Genomic DNA, 20,042 nt, shown 5'->3' with positions numbered 1-20,042 from the left:
ACGATTTGTATTCGAATCGAACGCGAACTCAAAATGCGAACGTCGCGCGACGTTCGCGAACATTCGGCGGACGCGAACGGTCGAAGTTCGCGCGAACAAGTTCGCCGGCGAACAGTTCGCTACATCCCTAACAATGATCAGGCCTGTCACTATTGGCGGCACACTCCAGGGCATTTACTTTGTGTTGCTCCACTGTTTACTATACCAACTATAGCTTTTATTGAACTATAGCTTCCAGCATTGCCAAACAGACTTTGCTGGGAATTTTAGTTAAATAACTACTGGAGACTGCATGTAGGATAACCCTAATATAAAATATTACTGACACAATCTTGTCTTAAGGGAATATGAAAGATTTATAAAAGTCACATAATATCATCCCAGAACCTGATATCCCAGGGTGAATTTTTGGTGGTACCAGAGCTGCTCTGCTGGACCCCCTAAAGGCAGCTCTGTCAGACAGCCCCACCCTAAATGTTCAAGTTTAATGTTTGTACAGTTTTTGTGTATTCTATACAGCAGAATGATTTAGATTTTGTTCTCTTTTGAAACCTTTTTCAGATTTTGTGACAGAAAATGTCGGTTAAACTGAGTAGCTTCAAAAAGCTGGGGGAAGAGAATAAATCTTTTGAATCAGAGGACTCAGGTAAATTATCCCGCAGGAATGAAAAGTGAGCGGCTTTCTGCAAGACATCCAATATTTATAGCTGGAATGGTTATTAAAGCTGTTTCTTTATTTTATTCTTGTTTGTGCCTTTCTGATTCTGTGTGGCACATTCCAAGCATCAAAATAAATGATACAGGAATGGGGTCCATTATCTATAAACCCGTTATCCAGAGAGCTCCAATTTACAAAAGGCTGTCTCCCATGGACTCAATGTTGTCCAAATAATCCAAATTTTTAAATATAATTTCCTTTTTTTTCTGTAATAATAAAACAGTACCTTGAACTTGATAAATGAATCTTTATTGGAAGCAAAAGCAGCCTTTTGGGTTTATTTAGGGGCATATTTATCAAGGGTCGAAGTTCGAAGTTAAAACAACTTTGAAATTCGAATTCATAAAGACCAACCGAATAGAGATCGAAGGTTTTTGGGGGTCAAAGTGGTCCGCATTCAAATCGTATGATTGAAGGAATAGGGCCTTCGATCTACTCTGATTCTAAGTTTTTTAACTTCGATCTTCGATCTCCCAAACTCCCCCAATTGCCTCCATACTGGTTCTAGGAGGTCCTCCATAGGCTAAAACAGCTCTTCGGCAGCTTTTAGGTGGCGAATAGTCAAAGTTTTAAAGAGACAGTACATAATAAATTTCGATATTCGAATTTCAGAGTTTTTTTTCAACTTCAAATCGAAGTTGGACTATTTGATGGTCGAAGTACCCAAAAATTACTTCGAAATTCGAAGTTTTTTACTTTGAAAATTCACTTCGACCTTTGATAAATCTGCCCCTTAATGTTTACATTTATCTGGAAAACCCCAGGTCCCCAGCATTGTGGATAACAGGTCCCATACCTGTACATGGCAATCCATTTAAATTACGTGTAAGTCTGTGTGTAAGAAGAACTTTCTGCTTAAAGGAACAATAACACCAAAAATTAAAGCGTTTTAAAGTAATTAACATATAATACACTGTTAGTCTGCACTAGGAAAAGCTGTGTGTTTGCTTCAGAAAGACTAGTATAATTTACATGAACAAGCTGCTGTGTAGCAATGGGGGCAGCCATTCAAGCTCAAAAAAAGGCACAGGTTAGATATTACATAACAGATAAGCCCAGTCCAGTACAATAGTGTTTTATCTGTTATCTGCTATATTTCAGTGAAAAACAAAATATTTCTGTCTTAAAAATACAAGAAGGTAACAAAAGATTATATAATTTTATAACGCTAAGGTCAGTCTGTGTTTAGCCGCCTTCACCTGTCCTGCTTGTAACCACTTAATAAAAAACCCCATTACAGAGTTTTCTATGAAAACGTAACATTATTTTTATTATTATTATTATTATTAATAAAATAAATGTCCCTCACTGGATGCAATACAATTTTGCTACACTACCCTATACAGCAAATTAGTTGTTTTCTTTTCATCTTTTAACAGAGAACTGTAAAGAGACAGAGTAAGTATTCATTTTCTTTCTTTTTTTCTATAATAAAATATGTTGAAATATGAATTAAAAGTTTTAGATTGCCTCACGAGGAAACTTTGGAGACTTCTGAAAGCCGAACAACATATAGCTTTTCCCTCTGGCAAGTTACCTTATTGCCAGTGGGAAAGCATTTGGAGGAGATTAGTTGTCTATGCTAAAGGAGATTAATTGCAGGACTACTCTTCATGTGTCAGGGCCCTAACTTTAAGGGGGTTGTTTAAAACTTTAATTTATCTCATATTTTATTAAACTAAGCTCAACCAAACTCCCATCCATAATTTTATCTTATTTATCAATAAAACAACTCTGAAAAGTCGAGCAAAAACCCAAATCGTTATTTTCATTAAGCATATATCACTTCTGTGGCTCTGCATATGCTGATCATAAAACCCCCTACTGCCCCCAGTAAAGGTGAAACTGGTCAGTGGTTGGAAATCTCATCAGTAGACTGCCCTGGCTGTGCTTTAAAATCTAATAAGGGGGGCTTCAGCCTGTAGGGTATGTTATACAAATGAAACTCTTCGAAGCAATTCTGCTACTTTTTTCCAGAATTCATTCTACATTAAAGGGGTCCTGTCATCGGAAAACATGTTTTTTTTCAAAATGCATCAGTTAATAGTGCTACTCCAGCAGAATTCTGCACTAAAATCCATTTCTCAAAAGAGAAAACAGATTTTTTTATATTCAATTTTGAAATCTGACATGGGGCTAGACATTTTGTCAATTTCCCAGCTGCCCCCAGTCATGTGATTTGTGCCTGCACTTTAGGAGAGAAATGCTTTCTGGCAGGCTGTTGTTTCTCCTTCTCAATGTAACTGAATGTGTCTCAGTGAGACATGGGTTTTTACTATTGAGTGTTGTTCTTAGATCTACCAGGCAGCTGTTATCTTGTGTTAGGGAGCTGCTATCTGGTTACCTTCCCATTGTTCTTTTGTTTGGCTGCTGGGGGGAAAAAGGGAGGGGGTGATATCACTCTAACTTGCAGTACAGCAGTAAAGAGTGATTGAAGTTTATCAGAGCACACGTCACATGATTTGGGGCAGCTGGGAAATTGACAATATGTCTAGCCCCATGTCAGATTTCAAAATTGAATAAAAAAAAATCTGTTTGCTCTTTTGAGAAATGGATTTCAGTGCAGAATTCTGCTGGAGTAGCACTATTAACTGATGTGTTTTGAAAAAAAAACATGTTTTCCGATGACAGGACCCCTTTAATGTAGAATGAATTCTGGAAAAAAGTAGCAGAATTGCTTCTAAGAGTTTCATTTGTATAAAATACAATACTGCAAGTAAAAGTGATATCACCCCCTCCCTTTTTTCCCCCAGCAGCCAAACAAAAGAACAATGGGTAGGTAACCAGATAGCAGCTCCCTAACACAAGATAACAGCTGCCTGGTAGATCTAAGAACAACACTCAATAGTAAAAACCCATGTCTCACTGAGACACATTCAGTTACATTGAGAAGGAAAAACAGCAGCCTGCCAGAAAGCATTTCTCTCCTAAAGTGCAGGCACAAATCACATGACTGGGGGCAGCTGGGAAATTGACAAAATGTCTAGCCCCATGTCAGATTTCAAAATTGAATATAAAAAATTCTGTTTGCTCTTTGAGAAATGGATTTCAGTGCAGAAGTCTGCTGGAGTAGCACTATTAACTGATTCATTTTGAAAAAAAATGTTTTCCCATGACTGTATCCCTTTAAGTACTTAGAAACAGAAAACCAAGTAGAAAGGGATAGTAACCCTTTAATGTGTACTTTATTTTTCCATTTTAAACAAATGTAAACTCCTGTTTTAGCTTCACTGGATTGTTCCGCTGTAGAAAAGTAGATATATATTTTGTTTTTCCTCTTATAAAGATACAGATTTCATATGTTAATGAGTTAACTTAGATGCATAGTGTTTGTCCCCAAAATGAAAACATCTTTTTTTTTTCTAAACAGAGATCTGAATAGAAATGAAAATTCTTCCTCAAAAAAAGATGAGTAAGTACTATACATTCTCATATACCAATTTTAAATCTTGAGATTTTAAATTGACACATCTAATGAATTTCTAATTTCTCTCACTCCTGTGCCAATAAAAGATCCAAAAAGGTAGAGGACAGCATCAGAGTTGGCTTCTTTCAGTTGGTAAGGCCGTATGTTTTCAGTCTCCTTTTTCTGTGTGTGTTTTTGTTTGTTGTATCTGTTAAAATTTTAACTACATTGAATTGTTTAATAGTGGGTGAATTTATTCGCCAGGCGCAAAAATGCGGCAAATTTCCACATTTCCCCGGCGACATACCTTCTTACGCCCATTGACTTTAATGTCGCGTTTCGCTGGAAATTTGCAAATTTTTCGGCTATGCGAAATGAGACAAATGTACCCATCACTATTGTTAAATAATAGTGAGGAAATGCTGTTCAGCATAGGAACCAATTGAAATCAATCAGAACTTTGCTTTTATTAATATACATGCAATAGACTGACAATAATTTTGAAAAGGTTTACCCTGTATTACTAAATTAACTCAAAAGTGTGATAAGATTTGTTCCCGGTATTCCAGGGTCAGCCATCCACTTCCTGCAAAAGTGTCCACCAAAGGTGTATGCCGCTGCATAAGCTTTTCTCCCTGTTCTTTGTCTATGCAATCATAAATTGGAGGCACGTTTTAAACACCAAACTCAGCAGCACACAGTGTCCCTTTGTGATGTTTGAATACAATGTAATAATCAGCAAGCCAAACTTGCTCACTAATCCTCTCAAACATATTCATGAGTCAGGCAATGGTAATTTTCAATGCAAGGGAATTAACTACTGAGAATGCTGCATATACATAGGGACTATGCAAGTCATTCTGCTGTTATATTACATTATTATTATTGTGTAATGTATGGCTTCAAGATATTGTACAATAATCAAAACATCAGAAGAGAGGACATATAATGCTGTTGCATGGGATTAGTTTTCAGCTCTAGTTGCACAATCTAATAGAATATGGCGTCAGATTTCAACATGATTTAAGCCTTGGCAATATGCAAACTGAGATTGTGTGGTTAAGCAACAAGGTTTAGATCCCATTTAACAGCCCAGATTGTTATTATCTTTTATTTATATAATGCTGCCATGTTCCAGAGATACATCGTTTACACCAGTCCATGCCCCAGTGGGAGTTTACAATCCAAGGGGGTTATGTAATAAATTCTCAAAATTTTAACCATGTCTAGTAAGCTATAGCAACCAATTAGCAGTCAAAAAAAAGTCAAAGTAAACTTCATATTGGTTGCTAGGGGTTATTAGACCTGGTCCAGCTTTAACATTCTCATACGTTTCTTATCACATACACACACATTAAACTTTATCAGAATCCAATTACCGGTAACCTTTTTGTTTATGAGTTTTTGGTTTTTAGAGTGTAGAAAGAAAGTGCAGTACATTCAAGGAAACGGGGAAAATATTCAAATTTCTGTCAGTTGGTTTTGTGGCAGGAATCATATCTGTGCTGAAAGGCACCAATGCTAACCACTGTGCGCATAAGATAGTTTAGCCATTACGGCATTATAGCAGTACCAAGGACCTCATACAAGGGATCCATGATTTTATTTTCTACTCTTTTCATATCTTGTTGTCTCCATATTAAGCACAGGAAAAACTGAAACTAGATTTACTCAAAAAATTATTGTGCCTTGATAGTAATTGATCAATCATGTTTTGATAAATGCAGTTTGTTAAGCCCTTCCTATAGTACACTATTACATGGGATACTATCAGAGCAAATGCAAAAAAGTACTATTGGAAGCCTCTGGAAAATGGGTAATAATGGGCACAACGTTTGCTCCAGTAAACTAAAGTAATCAATGTTTGGAGCAGTAGTCCAGTACTACCTTCGGGATGGTTGCTTAAAACGTGAAAAAACTTTGCAACTAGTCTCATTTTACCCCCGATGGCTACTACATAATTAAAACTCCTTTATGTCTCCAGTTTAGATTTGCCTCTTGCTCTGAGACCGTCATGATGCTGTTTGGGAGTCTTGCTGCCATTGTCCATGGAGCAGCCCAGCTTTGCATGTTGTTGGTCTTTGGCCTTATGATTGACACCTTTATAGAATATGATATAGAGATGCAAGAGTTGCAGAACCCTAACAAGACCTGCACAAACAACACAATAGCATGGACTGATGGCTTTTTAGTGCAGGACAAGAATAACAATACCTTAGGCTGCGGGTAAGATATTTTGCTACTAATTACCTTATCATTTTTTTCTATCCATGAGCATTTACCCCCCCCCCTCTAAAAACGAAGCTAAACTATACTTAAATGTATCCCAACAGCATGCTGGATATTGAATTTGAAATGACAAGATTTGCTAGTTACTACGCTGGGATAGGTTGTTCAGTGCTGGTTCTTGGCTACGTTCAAGTAAGTCCTGTACTGTGCTTAATGGCTTTTGCTTTACTCTTTACACAAACTGCATTAATATACTGCATTCGTTTCAGCTATCAAAATACAGTATATTGTTAAATGTAATTTAGATCTCTGGCACTGATACCAGGGTTTCACTGGTAAATTAGTTATGGCACATACAAGTGTAATTATCAGATGGTAAAGAATGTGTTTTGTCTTTAATAGGTACTAACAACTACTTTATTCCATCCTCAAAGAAACTGAGGGCAGTTAAATTATGAACTTCTAAATAGCAAACAAACTACTGTGCATTCTGTACTTTGTTTATTACAAATTGTATTAATGGGGAAAGGAAACAGAACTTTATCAAGTTACTCCTCCTTCTAAGCAAAATGGCTTTTGCTTTGTCTCAGTCGGTTATTTCGAAAGTTAGTTGACTCCAAGACGTTGGGTTGTTATTTATCATGCTGTGTAAAACATTTTTGGTGATGTTTCCCAGTCATCTACAAGTGGGAAAATAAAAGCAAAGATCTGATTTGTTACTATGGGCTGCTAGTAGTGCTACAATAACATCACTGGTGATATTTTTCTCCAGTGTTTTACACAGCATGATCAATAAGCCCCCTCGTATGGAACAATTTCATCATAATTTGATTATTTTGGAAATGGTGCAGAATTTGGAAAAAGTTTATCATATATAGGTACAGATTCAAATCAACAATAAATTGTTATTTTATGTTTGAAAAAACATGAAAACTATTCTCCTAATTCAGTTCCAGCTTTCTTTAACAAAGTTTCCATGTGACAGTAAGGTAAGTTGCATCTGGCTCTATCTGGAGTTCAATAAGGGGAGATTTTCTCATTAAACTGAGTCTACCCCAATATATGATGAACTTAACAAAATATCCATGCATATATCCATATATTTTAGATACAAACAGAATTCATTATTAAATGGCCATTGTTGCTTTAGAATTGAGTCTGTTTCACCTTAATTTCCACCGTAGATTTGTTTCTGGGTAACAGCTGCTGCCCGCCAGATTCAGAGGATAAGGAAACTTTACTTCCGGAAAGTAATGAGGATGGAGATTGGCTGGTTTGATTGTACCTCAGTGGGGGAGTTAAATACCAGAATGTCAGAGTGAGTAAAAGTAAATTGTCTGATGCAAGTAGGAAGGTTTATCGGATTCTGATGAAACTGACTATAGTGCGTGTGAATGTGAAAGGAATCTTAGCTTGTAAACTCCACTGAAAAATGGTGTAAATTATGAATAATCTGCGTAAAATGCTGTGCAAATGTGTTAGCACTATTTAGAAAACAGATAATAAATGAATATCCTGAGTGTGATCTAATTTCTGGTCATGCTCTACATATTGTTTCAAATGTTGACATTGATAGAGAAATCCCCAGTCAGTGGGAATTCTAGTAAAAGGTATATTTTGTGTTTTTAAGGGATAATCGATTGGTTATCATATGCTGAATGTTATGTCTAAATACAGAAGGAATCATTACCAGGGCCCACTGCCACTTTACAGTTCTTTGGCCACTAAGCCTTTCTTTTAAAGTTGTGTTAATAGTTCTAATGCAGCATTTTCTTTGCAGTGATATCAACAAAATTAATGATGCCATTGCTGATCAAGTGGGGATATTCATCCAAAGATTCACTACATTTCTGCGTGGTTTCCTGTTAGGATTTGTCAATGGCTGGAAATTAACCTTGATTATCATTGCCGTGAGCCCTCTCATTGGAGTTGGAGCTGCTTTGATGGCTTTGGTAAGGGTTGTGCTTTTTATACCTGCATGTAATGGCATCAGCTATAGGCAACTTCCCAAGGGCATTATATACTCTAGGGGACCATGAATGGATATTTGCTCACTTTTAAGCAAAAACTAAATAGTTCATGAGGCATAATCTATAAGGTAGAACAATATAGGCTGTGGATTACCTATCTGAACCCTTTTTGGTGTTTTTTCTTGAGACTGTCCAACCTAAAGCTCATTCCGTCCCAGTTCTTACCTTCATTTAAGCCTTCTAGATGAGATGAAACTATATTAATCAAGTAGGTCTATGTTTCTAGGCCGTGGCAAAACTGACTTGCCGGGAACTTCTTGCTTACGCCAAGGCTGGAGCAGTTGCTGATGAGGTGCTTTCCGGTATCAGAACTGTAGCAGCTTTCGGTGGTGAGACAAAAGAAGTAGACAGGTACAATATAATCTTTCATTATTTGTTTTCATGTTTTAAACTTATGGCACAGTGGGCATTTTACTGTTTTGACCACCAGGGGCCATTTAGGAATACTTGCTTTGGCTTTGCCAAAAGATCTTTGCAGTTTCTTCCATAAGCAGCTTTGTTTTAATGTATTTAAATGGGGAGAAATAGGAGCTGGGAAAAGGTTTTGTCATTCATTTTGTGTGCAGGGAACCTTGTATTTAAATCCTGCCTGCCTGTATTTGGGTGGACTTACTCCCAGATGTAAATACAAAAATGAAAACTTTTACCCTGTACTGATCCAATGGTATATTTTTTTTATTTTGCACATTACCCAGATATGATAGAAACCTTGTTTATGCCCAGCGTTGGGGAATAAGGAAAGGAATCATCATGGGATTCTTCACGGGATACATGTGGTTTATTATCTTCTTGTGTTATGCCCTGGCATTTTGGTATGGGTCAAAATTAGTTCTGGAAGAAGAGGAATATTCTCCTGGGAATCTTTTACAGGTAACCACAGAGTGCTAATGTATAGCTATAAGACCAGCTCCTCTTGTATCTGTCACTATATACTGTATATATAATATATGTTATTACTCAGGATACATCACAGCGGAAGTATAATTGACAGATACTGAGATGTTTTCCTCTGATTTAAAAGTCTTGTTCCATGTGATGGGTTTACTGAGTTACTGAGCCTCCCCTATTAATTCACAGTTTCTTACTTCTTCTAACACTTGGCTGTCGGATCGAACAGAAATGTCATTGTTATTTTCATGAATTCCCTAAGGTTTAAATTCCTTACAAAGAACAATTCTTCAATGCAATGTAGGTATCGTTTGTGAACTTGTTTTATTATAGGATAAATGCCACATTGTTCTATTCATGGGATCTTAATAAGCCTGTTTTTTGTTGTAAATAAGGTGTGTGTAGTCTTGATGTGTGAATATGTGACTCATTGATTGTGTGCCATTGTTGCTATATAGATTTAAGACGTTCGTCACACTTAAACATGATCCTAATACGTACAGTATATCTATTTATTTTGCATTGCTTTTCATTTCTTCATTCGTCACTAAAAGTTTCTGCTTAGTTCCTATTTAATCTCATGCAGAAAAATTCCTTTTCGCTTTACTTCTCTACTTTTACTTATTGTGTGGCTATTAAATCATTTTGATTTTCTTTCTACCTTTCTGAGAAGAGTAATTATAGGTATTATGTCTTTTTTTTTTTTATAATAATGGATCTTAATAAATGCATCCTGTTAAGCCGAACACAATTTATTTCTTTTTAGAAGCTACTTCATATACAGAAGTAATTTCAGGTGGGCAACGAAGCATTGTCCTTTCTTGTGGCCACCACATTTGATACCAGCATTCCACCATGAAAAAGTAGTTTGAGTAGGTTTGAGAAATTAAATGACGTATGTTTTTTTCTTAGGTCTTTTTAGGTGTATTAGTTGGAGCATTAAACCTTGGACAGGCATCTCCTTGCTTGCAGGCATTTGCATCTGGACGTGGAGCTGCAACAAATATATTTGAGACCATTGATAATGTAAGTTATTTGCCATTAGACAATGAGGTTGTTTCTCACTCTCTATATACAGTATATACTGTATGCTGGGAGTATGCTGGAAATTGTTCAGCAACATCGGACTAAAATTGTCCATACACTGATAGATTTGTTTGTTTGGCAAGGATCTTTTCCGATTTTGTCATTCATGCTGTGGGCCAAATCTGGCTGCTGCAACCATTTGGCCTTCTACCCAACAATCAGAAAAATAAGTAGGTAGGCACTGAATCCCACTGAGTGAATCCTAAATCCCCTACAGAATTCGGACCCTCATGTCAGGTGGAAATTGACGACATGTGGACAAAAATTGCATGAATTGATGCACTTACAGCACATGCGGCACACTTTTCACATTTTGTAGGGTTTGGATCCAGTTTGGCCAGGTTCTTGGATTTAACTGAATCTGAATCCTGCTGAAAAAGGCTCAGATTTTGTCATTCATGCTGTGGGCCAAATCTGGCTGCTGCAACCATTTGGCCTTCTACCCAACAATCAGAAAAATAAGTAGGTAGGCACTGAATCCCACTGAGCGAATCATAAATCCCCTACAGAATTCAGACCCTCACGTCAGGTGGAAATTGACGACATGTGGACAAAAATTGCATGAATTGATGCACTTGAAGCACATGTGGCACACTTTTCCCATTTTGTAGGGTTTGGATCCAGTTTGGTCAGGTTCTTGGATTTAACTGAATCTAAATCCTGCTAAAAAAGGCTCAGATTTGGCTCAGATTTTGTAAACAAATATAACATAACCCTTACTGGTCTTATTGCAAAGGAGAAGATCTCATTAATAGTTAAACCCCCTAACAATATATATTTTTTTCTTTTGCCTCTTTTCTCATTCTGAAAGGTGAACAAGTCTACATGTATTTTCTTAATATTTCATTCTATTACAGGAGCCAAAAATTGACTGCATGTCAGAAGAAGGTTATAAGCTGGATAAAGTAAAGGGAGAAATTGAATTCCATAATATAACTTTCCATTACCCATCTAGACCTGAAGTGAAGGTAAAGTCATGAGTGTCAGCAGGATATATACAAAGAAGAATAAACAAAGGCAACACTTTCAAAAGACTGCATATTTCTTAGTTATTTTTATTTTAGTATTTTTATTATAAAGCATTATGTTGCTTTTACAGCACAACAGTACCATTGATTATATATAACTAGGGGCACTGAGCTCTGTATAAACAACACCTCTTTACCTTGTTGTAACTGTTTTGGCTTACTGATACACATAAACAATAGTACAGATAAATGAAAAGCCAACATGATTTGCCATCCTATCGAACCAGCCAAAAAAAAAGATTCTACAGAATTTCATTGTCATCTAACATATTGCATTTGCAGTGAAATACTACATGGTATTAAAACTTCAGATATATACAGTAACTAGTTCAGAATTAAGTGCTGGAAGATTTCATGGTTGGACTGAATTCATACATTTCAATGGTGCCAGAAATAACTGTGCTTAGTAGATAATTTAGAATGTTAAAGAATTTTATTAGCCAAATTTGCTAATGTCTTTGTCTTTTATATGTTGACTGGCACATTAGTTTTAATAAATGGCATTTTGTTTATCTTGTTAGATTTTGGACAAGATTAACATGATTATTAAATCTGGAGAGACTACGGCTTTTGTTGGACCAAGTGGAGCTGGAAAAAGTACCACGGTTCAACTCATTCAGCGCTTCTATGATCCAGATGTAGGCATGGTAAGGAGTATTTGGAAATGTACAGGGAACCTTAGAAATGGGGTCACATGGTAATGTTAAAAAAAGGAACCATCTCTATATCACAGTGCCAGCAATGTCATATTGACCTGTCGGAGTACTGGAATTTTCCCAGGGGCCCCTGACCAGAGTGCACCCTTTGACCTTGGGATACAGAACATTGACTTGTTTCTACCTTTTCCAGTTTCTACTTATTTGATCATTTATTTCCAGCAATGAGAAAAAAAAGAAAACACTATTCTAGGAGATTGTGATGGGGTCAGGAAAAAGACAAATTCTAAATGTATTGCCATAGATAAGCAGGAGAATCCAGGGAGGCTAATTATATAGGGTTGGAAAGGAAGTTTCTCTGGAAGAATTTGCACAGTGTAAATAAGAGCAAAAGAGCTAAAAGATTTCCTGAAACAACCATATAATTTGGGCAATCTGTATCTACATTTATTGCTCTGGATTTATATACAGATTTTACTAGCAATAACATAACAAACATAACACAAATGAGATTTTGTGGAATGCTGGAAGTTGTGTTTATGCTGGGGGCATTTAACATGCATGCACATTCTTATTATTGTACTTTGTTAAATAATATTTTGCCTGCTCTCAAAACAAGAGAAACTGGAATAATAGTTTGCTTCAATGGCAGGTGACGTTAGATGGCCATGATATCCGTTCTCTCAACATTCAATGGCTGCGTTCTTTGATTGGAATTGTGGAGCAGGAGCCAGTCTTGTTTGCAACCACAATTGCAGAAAACATTCGTTATGGAAAAGAGAATGCGACAATAGAAAAGAGATTATCACAGCTGCAAAGGAGGCAAATGCATACAACTTCATAATGGACCTGCCACAGGTATTGCAACTCCTTCTTATTTACCTAAATTATTTCATGGCAGCCCATATAGCTTATCCCTAATATTATTATCCTGACTGTATTTCTTTTTTCCAAACCTTTTATCCCAACTTTTAGGTGCTTATTTACTAAAACTCGAATTTATCTCGTCTTTCTATTAAACCAAGCTCAACCAAACACCCATCCACGATTGTAATGTATTTATTAATAAAATAATTAAAAAATTTGGTGTGGGAAAGACTCAATAAAATCAAGCGAAAACTTGAATCATACAAATCTTTTGGATTTGATGCCCGAATCGCTCAATTTTCTTTCTGAAAACCCACCATTTTTTGCATTATTGGATGAAACCCACCAAAGATCTATAAATTGTAAAAGGGACGTCTGCCATTGACTTCTACATGTCCTCGGCTGGGTTGAGATGGTTGATTTTTGGATTTTGATTTTCAGCTGCTTCGGGGTATAATAAATCTAAAAAAAATAATAGTTTTTTCCCATGAAAAATTTGAGTTTTCCCCCAAAAACCCTCTACCAGAAAAAAATCGGGGTTTAGTAAATAACACCCTTATTGTAAAACGTATTCCTTTACGTGGTTATGATATTTTGTTTCATGGTGAACTTTCTATTACCAAATGTCAAGGCAATAGACAGGTGGTACAGGCATACGACTAGAAATTTCAAGTGACTCTACCTTACTCTTCTTTTTGTGAAACTTTTTAAAGTAAGTTCTTGGGCAAATATCTCTCTCCATCATTTGCTCATATATCCGTACTGCATCCAATGGTATTCTGAGCATTCACAAACTCTGAGCACTAAAAAATGATCAGAGAGGTAGAGAGGGTATCCAGGATTGTTGTTGCATGTAGTCATGCACTTCTTGTACAAAAAGGAAGTAAACATACACATTTTAACATTCATACCTATTCTAAACTAAGAATACAGTTTAATCAGTAACCTTGCCTAGAGTCAATCAGGCATACAATAAATGAGAAGTAAATAGCAACATTTGGAACTAAAGCAGTGGGGACACCAAGCCATTGAAATTTGAGGGTACATAAAGTACTGTCTTGGATATACTGAAAGCTGGGGTGATTATTTAAAGAGCAAATATACTTACAGTATATAGTGAATAAATTACACCTTATTGTAAAATTGAAGGATATTTTAAGTTCCATGACCATATAAAAGCCCAAGGCTGAAGTTTTTTTATACAGGTCATGGAACTCCGAGGTGACTTCTAATATCATCATATTTTGTAACAGGGGGTACTTTATTATAATACATTATTTTCAGTGAGTCATGTGACAGAAATTACATTGCTACTATAATTAATATAATATAACTTGGGTGTTCCCCCATAATACTAACAATTACCTAGCATTTCTCAGTAAAAGGGCAACTGCAGGCAACAGTACCCTGTTAAACTGGAAAAAAGACCTGTCTGCATTCTGCACACTATAATATTTAATGCCAACATGGAGTCTGAAATCAGGCAGAAGAAAGATCAATTTTAAATGCATTTTATTGTTATCACATCAGTAGATATACATCTGAGACACATAGCAACAAAGCAAAAGTATATTCGCATTGATTAGTAAGGTATACATTCCAGGGCATACTCTGGAGCATCTACTTAAGGTTTACTTTTATTGGCAGGAAGCTTATCGGCAGTAACCGATGGATGTGTTTGTCCTGTAAAATTGAACCACTTAATATTCTGAAACGATGGCCCTTTGTTCTTCTGCTGTGGCTGCTCAGACTTCAGAGTATTATTTTGTCCTGCAGGGCTATCTTGTTTCCTTTCTAGTGCTGCATTTGTTTTCTTGGGCTTATTGTTCTTTCGTCGATGACATGTCATTTTTGAGATCTTCTTACCTGGCTCCTGTTTTTTATTAGGTTTGGCAATTGTCACATTCACCCTATGACTTTGTTCTCTCTCAAATAACTCTTTTCTAATTGATTCCTGCCCCTTCAACTGTGCTTTTACTTTTTCCTTTTCCCAAGTGGCATTATTTCTCTTTTCCTCTTCCAGCTCTTGTACTTTTGTTGATTTTATTTCTGTTTTATTTACTGATGATAGTCCCTGCAGTTTTGTTGCATTGGCAGCTTGTTTGTATTCCACTGTCATATTCTGTGCTATTCCTCTAAGTGTTTGTATAAATGTTTGTACTAATCCACTCTTCTTTTTATTAAATAAGCCTTTGCCTGGTTGACCTTCAGCACCTTGCCTCTGTTCTTGTTCCACTTTCCCTTTTGCTTCTTGTTTAGTGTTTTCCAATTTCCCCTGCCCTTTTTTCTCATTAGCTTCTTGATTTATCCTTTCAGATATCTGTTGCATCTTTGTCCCATTTGTTCCTTGACCTCTTATATCTGCTCTTTCATGGGTCTTGGTCTCGTTCGCCCCCTGACCTATTTTTTCTGGTATGTCTTGAACTTTTGTTCCATCTGTACCCTGATGTTCCTTTCTCTCATTTGTCTCTTGTCTTCTTTCTTCTACTATTGTTTGCCCAACCTTTCCATTTATTCCATTCACACTTGTATTTTTTGTGTCTAGTGGCTCTTGCCCCTTTGTCCAGTTAGCTAGTTGACTTTTTACTTCTGGTGTCTCTTGCCCCTTTAGTCCTTGAAATTTTACTTCTTGTATTTGTTTTCCCTTTGCCTGATTTGCCTCTACTTGGGCACTTTTTTCTTTTGGTGTCTCCTGTCCCTTTGTCCCACTTTCTGTTTTAAAGACAGATGCTTCTTGAGCCTTCACCACATTTGATTCTTTACTTTTAACTTCAGATGTCTCTTTTTCCGTTATTCTCTTTGATCCCTGACTCATAGTATCTACAATCTCTTGAGCTTTTCTTACATATTCTCCTTGATTTTTCTTTTCTGGTGTCTCTTGGTCCTTTGTGCTGTTGACTCCTTGACTTTTAACCTCCTGCTTTTCTTCACCCCTTGGCATGTTTGTACCTTGATTCTTTACATCTGGAGTGTCCTTCCCCTTTGGAATATTTGTCTCCTGTCCCTTTGTCCCATTTTCTGTTTTAAGGACAGATGCCTCTTGAGCCTTCACCACATTTGATTCTTTAATTTTTACTTCAGATGCTTTTTTTTCCATTATTCTCTTTGATCCCTGGCTCATAACATCTACAGTCTCTTGAGCTTTTCTTAAATTTTCTCCTTGATTTTTCTTTTCTGATGTCTCTTGATCCTTTGTGACTTGACTTTTAACTTCCTGCTTCTCTTGACCCTTTGTCACATTTGCTTCTTGATTCTTTACTGGGGTGTCCTTCCCCTTTGGAATATTTGCAACTTGACCTTTAACCTCTGGTGATAATTGCTCCTTTGCAAAATGTGTTCCTTGACTTTTCACTTCTTGGGTTTCCTTTGCCTTTCCCACATTTGCTCCAGGACTTTTTGTTTCTGATATCTCTTGCACTTTTGTAATGTTGGCTTCATGAGCTTCAGTTCTTCCTTGTGTATTTGCAAAACTCACTTCTTGGATATGTCTTTCTTTTGTCTCTTGCCCCTTTGTAGTATTTGCACTTTTTGTTTTACTCTCTGAAGCATCTTGCCACTTTTCCCTGTTTGCTTCTTCAGTCAAATGCTCTGTTAGGCCAGGCCACCTTGTCTCATTTGATGCTTTTGTATTTTCTTTCTCATGCCAGATAGTCTGGTTTGTTCCTTGACTTGTCTTTTCTAACCACTGACTATTTTTTTCTTGTTTGTCATCTTCTATTCCTGCCTTCCTATTCCAGTATATATTCTCTTTCTTTTCTTCATTAACCCAATCAGGAGCCTTTGTTCCATTCATTTTCACACTTTTTAGCCCTCCCGATTCTTGCTCCTTTCTCCAATTTTTCTCTTTCTCTTTTTGCCTTTCTTCTGTTATTAATTGTCCAGTTTTTCCTTTTGTAACATTAACTGATTGACTTTTACCCTCAGATATTCCTTGAAACTTTTCTTCTTTTGTCTCTTGCCCCTTTGTAGTATTTGCCCTTTGACTTTTTGCTTTACTGTCTGAAGCATCTTGCCACTTTTCCCTGTTTTCTTCTTTAGTCCATTGCTCTATTAGGCCAGGCCACCTTGTCTCATTTGATGCTTTTGCATTTTCTTTTTCTTTCTCATGCCAGTTTGTCTGGTTTGCTCCGTGATTTGTCTTTTCTAACCACTGAATATTGTTTTCTTGTTTGTCATTGTCTATCCCTGCCTTCCTACTATTTTCTTTCTTTTCTTTTTTAATCCAATCAGGAACCTTTGTTCCATTCATTTTCACACTTTTTAGCTCTCCTGTTTCTTGATCTTTTCTCCAATTGGTCTCTTGTTGCCTTTCTTCTGCTATTGATTGTCGAGTTTTTCCCTTTCCTCCTTGACTTTTTACTTCTGGTGTCTCCTGTACCTTTGCAACATTTGCTCCCTGACTTTTAACTTCCTGAATCTCTGTCCCACCTGCTACCTGACTTTTAACTTCTGGCAGTTCTTTCACTTTTGCTCCTTGATTTTTTATGTTTGGTGTCTCCTGTACCTTTGCAACATTTGCGCCTTGATTTTTAACTTCTTGCAGGTTCTGATTCTTTGTCCCAATATTTAATCCCTGGCGTTTAACTTCTGTTGTTTCTTGCACTTTTGTTCCTTGATTTTTTACATCTGGTATTTCCTGTACCTTTGCAGCATTTGCTCCTTGACTTTTCACTTCTGGTATTTCTTGCACTTTTGCTCCATGACTTTTTACTTCTGGTGACTCCTGTACCTTTGCAAAATTTGCTCCTTGACTTTTTAATTTTGGAGTGTCTTGCGGCACTGCAACATTTGCTCCTTGACTTTTTACTTGTGGTATGTCTTGCAGACCTGCAACATTTGCTCCTTGGCTTTTTACTTGTGGCGTGTCTTGTGGTACTGGTACATTTGCTCCTTGGCTTTTTACTTGTGGCGTGTCTTGTGGACCTGCAACATTTTCTCCTTTACTTTTTACTTGTGGTGTGTCTTGCGGACCTGCAACATTTTCTCCTTTACTTTTTACTTGTGGAGTGTCTTTGGGCACTGTAACATTTGCTCCTTGACTTTTTACTTGTGGTGTGTCTTGCGGCAATGTAACATTTGCTCCTTTGCTTTTTGCTTGTGGCGTGTCTTGTGGTACTGCGACATTTGCTCCTTGACCTTTTACTGGTGGTGTGTCTTGTGGACCTTCAACATTTGCTCCTTTGCTTTTTACTTGTGGCGTGTCTTGTGGTACTGTGACATTTGCTCCTTGCCTTTTTACTTGTGGTATGTCTTTGGGCACTGTAACATTTGCTCCTTGACTTTTTACTTGTGGTGTGTCTTGGGGCACTGCAACATTTTCTCCTTTACTTTTTACTTGTGGTGTGTCTTGGGGCACTGCCACATTTGTTCCTTGACTTTTTACTTGAGGTGCGTCTTGGGGCACTGCAACATTTGCTCCTTGACTTTTTATTTGTGGTGTGTCTTGTGGACCCGCAACATTTGCTCCTTTGCTTTTTACTTGTGGCGTGTCTTGCGGCAATGTAACATTTGCTCCTTTGCTTTTTGCTTGTGGCGTGTCTTGTGGTACTGTGACATTTGCTCCTTGGCTTTTTACTTGTGGTGTGTCTTTGGGCACTGTAACATTTGCTCCTTGACTTTTTACTTGTGGTGTGTCTTGGGCCACTGCAACATTTGTTTCTTGACTTTTTACTTGTGGTGTGTCTTGGGGCACTGCAACATTTTCTCCTTTACTTTTTACTTGTAGTGTGTCTTTGGGCACTGTAACATTTGCTCCTTGACTTTTTACTTGTGGTGTGTCTTGGGGCACTGCAACATTTTCTCCTTTACTTTTTACTTGTGGTGTGTCTTGGGGCACTGCCACATTTGTTCCTTGACTTTTTACTTGAGGTGCGTCTTGGAGCACTGCAACATTTGCTCCTTGACTTTGTATTTGTGGTGTGTCTTGTGGACCGGCAACATTTGCTCCTTTGCTTTTTACTTGTGGTGTGTCTTGTAGTACTGTGAAATTTGTTGCTTGGCTTTTTACTTGTGGTGTGTCTTGCGGACCTGCAAGATGTTCTCCTTGACTTTTTACTTGTAGTGTGTCTTTGGGCACTGTAACATTTGCTCCTTGACTTTTTACTTGTGGCGTGTCTTGTGGCACTGTAACATTTGCTCCTTTGCTTTTTACTTGTGGTGTGTCTTGTGGTACTGCGACATTTGCTCCTTGACTTTTTACCTGTGGTGTGTCGTGGGGCACTGCAACATTTGCTCCTTGACTTTTTACTTGTGGTGTGTCTTGCGGAACTGCAACATTTTCTCCTTTACTTTTTACTTGTGGTGTGTCTTGGGGCACTGTAACATTTGCCCCTTGACTTTTTACTTGTGGTGTGTCTTGGGGCACTGCAACATTTTCTCCTTTACTTTTTACTTGTGGTGTGTCTTGGGGCACTGCCACATTTGTTCCTTGACTTTTTATTTGTGGTGTGTCTTGTGGACCTGCAACATTTGCTCCTTTGCTTTTTAATTGTGGCGTGTCTTGTGGTACTGTGAAATTTGTTGCTTGGCTTTTTACTTGTGGTGTGTCTTGGGGCACTGCAACATTTGCTCCTTTACTTTTTACTTGTGGTGTGTCTTGGGGTACTGCAACATTTGCTCCTTGACCTTTTACTGGTGGTGTGTCTTGCGGACCTTCAACATTTGCTCCTTTGCTTTTTACTTGTGGCGTGTCTTGTGGTACTGCGACATTTGCTCCTTGGCTTTTTACTTGTGGTGTGTCTTGGGGCACTGCAACATTTGCTCCTTGACCTTTTATTGGTGGTGTGTCTTGCGGACCTTCAACATTTTCCCCTTTGCTTTTTACTTGTGGTGTGTCTTGGGGCACTGCAACATTTGTTCCTTGACTTTTTACTTGTGGTATGTCTTGCGGACCTGAAATATTTGCTCCTTGTCTTTTTATTTGTGGCGTGTCTTGTGGTACTGCTACATTTGCTCCTTGACTTTTTACTTGTGTTGTGTCTTGGGGCACTGCAACATTTGCTCCATAACTTTTTACTTGTGGCGTGTATTGTGGTACTGTGACATTTGCTCCTTGACTTTTTACTTGTGGTTTGTCTTGCGGACCTGCAACATTTTCTCCTTTACTTTTTACTTGTGGTGTGTCTTTGGGCACTG

The 20,042-nt window shown here is 37.5% G+C and overlaps 1 pseudogene; it reads left to right on the top strand.

The window, feature by feature from the left end:
* Window positions 1-576: 576 nt before the first annotated feature.
* LOC108701362 overlaps window positions 577-20,042 on the top strand; it is a 45,347-nt pseudogene continuing 25,881 nt past the window's right edge.

Source organism: Xenopus laevis, chromosome 9_10L, assembly GCF_017654675.1.
Source record: "Xenopus laevis strain J_2021 chromosome 9_10L, Xenopus_laevis_v10.1, whole genome shotgun sequence".
NCBI classification, from domain to species: domain Eukaryota; kingdom Metazoa; phylum Chordata; class Amphibia; order Anura; family Pipidae; genus Xenopus; species Xenopus laevis.
This window is presented reverse-complemented; position numbering and strand designations above follow the sequence as displayed.